Consider the following 6,848-nt stretch of genomic DNA (forward strand, 5'->3'; position numbering starts at 1 on the left):
CCGTTTCTGAAATTATAAATTATCATGAATAGAATATACTCTATATAACAAACAGCGTTAAATGTCTCTAACAAATCTAAAACACCATTGTTTATGCACCACAAAACATCACACAATCTGTGACGTTTAATTGTTTTGCGGTTAATTGAGAGAAAGAAATTTAAACAGGCAGTTAAAAATACACGTTATCCATTCCATTCACCGAATATGCAGGCGAGGTATAGCCTATTTTTATTCCAGTGGCCGATTACGCAGGCGAGGTATAGGCATGGTATAGGAAAGAAGCTGCACATGTAAGCAAGCCGTGATACTTGATATCGCAAAAAAATTCAAACATATAGGTAAGGTGTGGTATTTAGTACGGCCAATGATTAGTCCTAGCGAGCTTTTAAAATATTCAGCTTGAAACATGCTCTAAAAAGTGGTTTAACACATTGAAGCTGGCTCAGACAATTTGGGGTGCCGTTTTCTTTTCAGGTCCTACGCCCGAGAAAACTTGGTGGCGTAGTTTTGCATTGTTTTCCAGTATAACTATTAAGTTTCAAGCAAATTGGACTACTAATTCTCAAGGTTTTGGCGAAATACTGAAGGCTTTTAAGCTAACACAGAAGAGAAAAATGACTGCTGACAGGGCATGAGTTTCTACTGACATACTGATTAAATGCTTGGTAATGAGCGATCAAAATTGACAAAGATAGAAAACTTCTTATCGTAAGCATGAAGAGCTTTACACTAAAACTAGTTATTTTTATTCATAAAAACATACACGCCATCTATCAGATTTGGTGCACCGCAATAATGTTTCTACAGCTTCTTCTAAAACACCACTTATTGAGAGAAATAAGAACTATTCACTCAATTCGATTTCTATACCTTTCATTGTTTTTTTTTACAATCTTGGAGCTTCAAAATGATATTCAGTTTAAAAGAAACTGTGCTATTCTAAGTACTTTCACAGTTGAGGGGAAGTTGCTGATACGGTCTAGGATCTGGGGAGCTGTTTACATATGCAAGTCTAGGATCTGGGAAACTGTTTGCATGTGCAAGTCTAGGATCTGGGGAACTGTTTGCATATTCAAGACCAAGTTTCAAAGTATTAAGCATTACTGTAGCAATTTACATTCAGGACTTTTTGAACAAGCCATGAGTTTTTTTCATATCAGTTTACATTTCTATTCAATTGACTTGTAAAAACTTTAAAGGTTGACTTGCAACAAAATTCACATTACAGTTGTTTGGTATCAAAAGATTCACCATGTCTTACTCTGTTGTGTTGTAGGTGCAAAATATGTAGAAATGAGATTACAAGCTCTTAATGCTTAAAAACGAAAAACCGCTGTAGATTGGAATAAGTTTATTTCTCTGACGTAGTCATTACATTTGATTATTGTTTTGTAACGTGATGTTCTCATGTGAATTGAAAGGCCAATAAAAAGCTCAATATAAAATTTATCGTAGCACTAGTTTATGACAAACACTTCGGGTTTTACCGAAGACCCCGTATCAAATATAGATGCTCGCTACTTTACAGTTTTGTTTCGGCTTGGTCTAATCGTCTAGTCGTAATCTGATCATGTGACCCATACTTCGCGAATAAATTTTGCAGCATTTTTCGATTATCACAAGTGAACAACGGACTCGTCATGTTTATCAGACAATGATATGCACTCCTTCGAGCTAAGGTTAAAATATTAAACCAATTTTCAAGGTAGGTTATAAGATATCAGTGCTGAAAGTGACAGCATTACAATGACGATAAAATAGACAGGTAAGAACAATAGACATGGTTTTATTGAATGCGTAAAGTATATTTGTGAAAATATTTTGACGAATGAGGTTGCCTGAAAGTGTAAACAGAAGCCATTCTGTACAACTACGTCCCATTTGAGCCGTTTTGGAAAGAGATTCCAATCTACGGCGGTTTTGTGATGGCTGCGATTAACTGTTCGTTTTTTAGTTTTTATGAGCTTGTAATCACATTTTCACATATTTTGCACCTACAACACAGCAGAGTAAAACATGGTGAATCTTTTGATACTAAATAACTGTAATGTGAATTTTGTTGCAAGTCAACCTTTAAACAAGGAAGACCTTACCACTAAGGTAAGGAGCAAGTTTTTATTCATTTTCAGAAATTCTAAAGTCTGGAAGAGCGCTGGTCTAGTTTACCTAAAAAAAGATTAATCTTCTACAAAAAGTACTCAAGTTAGCAAGCCACCAGACTCCAGTTGCTGGGATGGCTATAGATTCCAAGGTGCACACAAAAAGTCTTATGAAGCAAACGGTAATTTAATCTGGAGGTAAGCTATTGTAATAAAGTACCAGATGAAATTGATATTGTATTGTTTACTGACTCTAAGCATTCTTTTCTGGATACTGAATAGCACCTTTACTAACATTATGACTTTGGCATAGAAGTTAAAGAGAAATAAATTCCTAAAATTCATTGTGAGATCTTTGGAAAGAGCCATCTTTTACTTAAAAATGTGATGATGGGAAAACATAAAAACCTCTTCCTTTTCCCTATCAATACTTTGTTTGCTTAACCTGTGGCAATTACCTACAATGTTGTATAGTTACTTGTAGTGATTACCATTTTGAGAAAAATACTGTAAGTCACATATAAGACAATATTATTTTGACACCTTTATTTTGTTATAATAATCAGATGTATATCAGTTGCATGATGGCTATACTTTCTGGTGTTTCCACGCAAAGACCTATTTATCATGAGAAAACTTGAGGTTATCTGGTTCAGTGAGATATCTAGTGTATACTGAGGGTGTAACAACTCTACTCAGTATATGCACATGCTGTTAGAATAGTTAGTACAGTAACCACAATATTCAAACTTTTAATCTAGAATTTATACATTTATAACAAGTCAATAAGTGTGTTGTACCAATTTGCTTTAGATGAGACAGTGGAAAGAGTAAAAAAAACTCTAGAAAACGCCATTTTTATGTTTGAAATCATTTTGAGACAGTTAAAAACTTAAATTGAGGAAAAAAATTCAATGTGATGAAATAGATGGATGCCATGAGTGCAATCGAAGGGCACACCAAGTTATTTGGTGGCCAAGGATGATTTTAAACATCAGGGACTCTGTGAGGTGATGTGTTTGGAGTGTGGAATTCAGAAAAGTACTAAAAAACTCTTGCAGCAAACTTTTTCATGTAATCCACTCTGGCGGTGTTGAGCTACAGATTTATGTTAATATGATCAGAAATCAGGAGGGTCAAAAATCACTCATAATCATTGATTGTTACAGAAGATATATAGTGGCAATGAAGCCAGACAATCGTGAATCTAAGAACTCGTGTGAAGTTTTTCATGTAGAGTGACAGAAAATGTGGCGTACTTCAAAGGAGCATTCTAAAAATTATTGGGTGCTTGGGACATGGAACCATTCGTATCAACTTTTCGAGACCCTCAAAGAAATAGAAAGGCAGAGAGAATAGTTGAAACAGATAAATGTTGGTTATAAAATTTTTTTAGCTTGCACTGGCAATTACAGAGATACTTTATTGGAGTTTGTCTATTGCTTTGTTTAATCCGATAAGCATTTAAAATGATTGCTATGTAAACAACTAAATATTTCACAACAATGAGATACAAAACAAATTAAGATGAGCAGTACAATACAACAAAAGGTATAAATAAATAAAGGAAAAGTTATGTTCGAAAACAATGGTGACATCTTACATTGCAATAGAGCTCAAGATTATGATGTCAGCGCACCTGCTGAAAAGAATAGCGCTGAGCAAAATAAAGAGAAGGTGACAGACAATATTCCATTCTTATGACTATCCCACTTTTCCATCTTTAAAGGAAGAGTTTTGATTATTCTATGAAGTGTAATGATATTTAAGCTTGTGAAAGTATCTGATGATTTTACAATTACCGCATTACTATTATTCATGATATTTGAAAGTGAGCGCATTGAATCAAATGAGTCAGAAAAGTCTAGCGCAAAGCCAGCTTGTACCGTTTTGGTGGCAAAAGCCCCCAATACTTCTGCAGCGCCGATACTCATGGCTCCGAGGTGTAAGCTCCCTCCCAGTCAGCTGCAAGTCTGTCAAACTATATCGGGTAGAGCATGCAAAGCGCTTACACAGCTTCTGTCTGTAAGCATGCGTCTATCACAAGTGGCAATGCTCGGCTTCATTTTTCATTCACATCTATGGCAATGACGCCTAAGTCGCTTCTATCGCAAACCCAACAGGTTAGCCTTGGTACCATGAAGGTGACCAGCATGAGGTCTTGACCTCCACTGACACTGTTTCTGGAGAGAGTGGTCCAGAAGACGGGATTGATGCTGAAGTCTTTGTAGTCAGGTTTAACAATGTTTTTGAAGCAGAGTGGTGGCCTTCCTGTTTGTACTGTCTACTTCCAGCACTCCATGGATACAATATGTATATTGATTAGAAATGTTGATCTAATAATTTTCATTTGTGTTTGTCTTATGTTCACTCTCTTCTATGTATAATTTGTAGTTGGCAGCAATCGAAGCAACTTCATAATGAAGGAGGTGATAATAACTGATGTCGAGGTCACAAGTGCAGATCGTTTAGATTGGCGTGGAGCCCCAAACACTCGGTTGAGATATGATGCATATTCATAATATTCGTGCTGCAGAATTGGCATGTAAACAAAACTTTTTATTATCGTTACATGTATTATCCTTTGTTTCACACACCTACATGAAAATACTGGATTATAGCAAGGGAAATGTGGTGCAGTGACATAGATTCCTGAAGCAGAAAGGAAGAGGAAGGTATTAAAGAAGTCACACCAGTGAAAAGAACAGCAGACAATTAGCTAGGAAGCTTATAACTACAGGTCAGTTGTTTAGTAACGTTGAACATAGTATCGCAAATGGGTCTTATTAGCTATAAATGTATAAGCCGGTCAGCAGCAAGAAAGGCCAAGTGAGTAGTCAACTGGTAGCAGACTGACGTGTTCTTGTTGATTGATGCATAGTGAGGGAATAGAAGCAGTGCTGTCTTAAAATGGCAGTCTCGACAACTTCAAGCTACATGTAATACCTTAACGCATTTCTCTTACCTCAGACTCTTACCTCAGACAAGGCAGAACTTCCTAGCAATTTAATTTAAATCTAAAGGGAAGCCTTTATTTATTGGGTTTGTTTTCAGTCAGGGTATAATTTGGAGAGCAGCACACTGCTGCTTAGGATTATTGAGTTTTGGTTGTGTGCCCTCTGGTGTCTCAAATTGTTCGAGGCAAAAAGCTATTGTGGTAGATATTTTTGTTTGTTGTTACAGAGTTAAGTTCTCCTCTGGAGGCTCTTTTTGTTGTTATTGTCATATTTTCTCTGTCCTGGTTGATTTCATCATATGCTTCAGAGAGAGAATAGTGTTTTTCTTTATCTGAAGAATTCTAATGAGCAGACAGAGTCGGTGGCTTTTTCGCCTGTCTTCCAGTGATTTTATACCTAGCTAGTTTCTTGCTTCCAAAGCACTTTCCCCACGCCCCTCATGTTACTTATGAACCGTATAGCATTATTTTGTACTAGCTCTATGCATCGGATTGTGTTTCTATCGGTTGGGTCCCAGACTGCATCTGCATATTCTAGGATTGGTCTACATAGACTTGTGTATGCGAGCAGTTTAGCCTCCTTTAGAACGCTATACATCAGATGTTTAATGCCCCCAGTATCTTCCTTGATTTACTACATTTGCTCTTTATGTGTTGATCGAATTTCAGATCCGACTGAATGATCACAGCTAGATATTTTATGTCCTCTGTCCAGACAAGAGGCGAGTTTCCTAGGTTATACGTAAACTGCTGGCTCATTGTACCAAAGCATATTGCTTGGCACTTTTTCTCATTGAATGGCATTTTCCATTTTTTTTACCAGTTGTACACTTCGTTAATGTTATTTTGGAATATTTTGGCATCTATCTATCTATCTCGATAAAATATCTCTTGTGGCCCGATAAGCCTTTAGAGATAAGATGCGACTATAACGATAAAAGAGATCAGATATTCTTGTAAAATCGAGAGTTAAATAAAATCTGCTATTGAGCTTGTTCCATATATATCAAAACTTCATGACTCGGTTAAAAAATGAGAACTTCATGGCATCTGTATTAATAGTGCGCCTAATATTAGACCCACGAGTAAAATAGGCGGAGTTGCACAGTGTAAACTTTTTAAAATCGACCATAAGGCCTTGATTTAAAATTTTCAGTAAAGTGTTTTTATCCTTAGTGCATCTTCTCTCTTCAAGAGTGTGCCAAGACATGTTTTCCATTGAAGATGTAATACTGTCATACTTACTGAAACCGTTTGCCCATCTGAACGCTCTTCTGTTTATGGCTTCTAAATCCCTAATGATGTACATAAAATGTGGATTCCACACCTCTGAAGCATACTCCAGTAAAGGACGACATACACTAAAATAAGCCGTTCTCTTAACAGCATGGGAAGTTCCTTTGAGAGTTCGCATAAGCATGTAAAGGGTGGCATTAGCCTTACGCATAATAAAATTTATATGATCACTAAAATTGAGTGATTTAGAAACCTGTATGCCCAGGTACACAAAGGAATGGGATGAAATAAGCGGAGTGCCTCCATAACTGTATGTATGCAAAAATTTAACCGGCTCCATTGACGTGGATGTGCATTTAGCTACATTAAACTTTAGCTGCCAAGATCCGGCCCACGCAGCAACTCTGCTCAACTGGTCCTGCAATGCTTGGCTGTCGGACACGCAACTAACAGGCCTGTAAAGGATGGCATCATCGGCAAATAAGCGTATAGATGTTGATGGACAGTTTAAAGCATCTGGCAGGTCATTGATGTAAATGAGAAAAAGTAGTGGT

Source organism: Watersipora subatra, chromosome 7 (genome assembly GCF_963576615.1).
Source record: "Watersipora subatra chromosome 7, tzWatSuba1.1, whole genome shotgun sequence".
NCBI lineage: Eukaryota > Metazoa > Bryozoa > Gymnolaemata > Cheilostomatida > Watersiporidae > Watersipora > Watersipora subatra.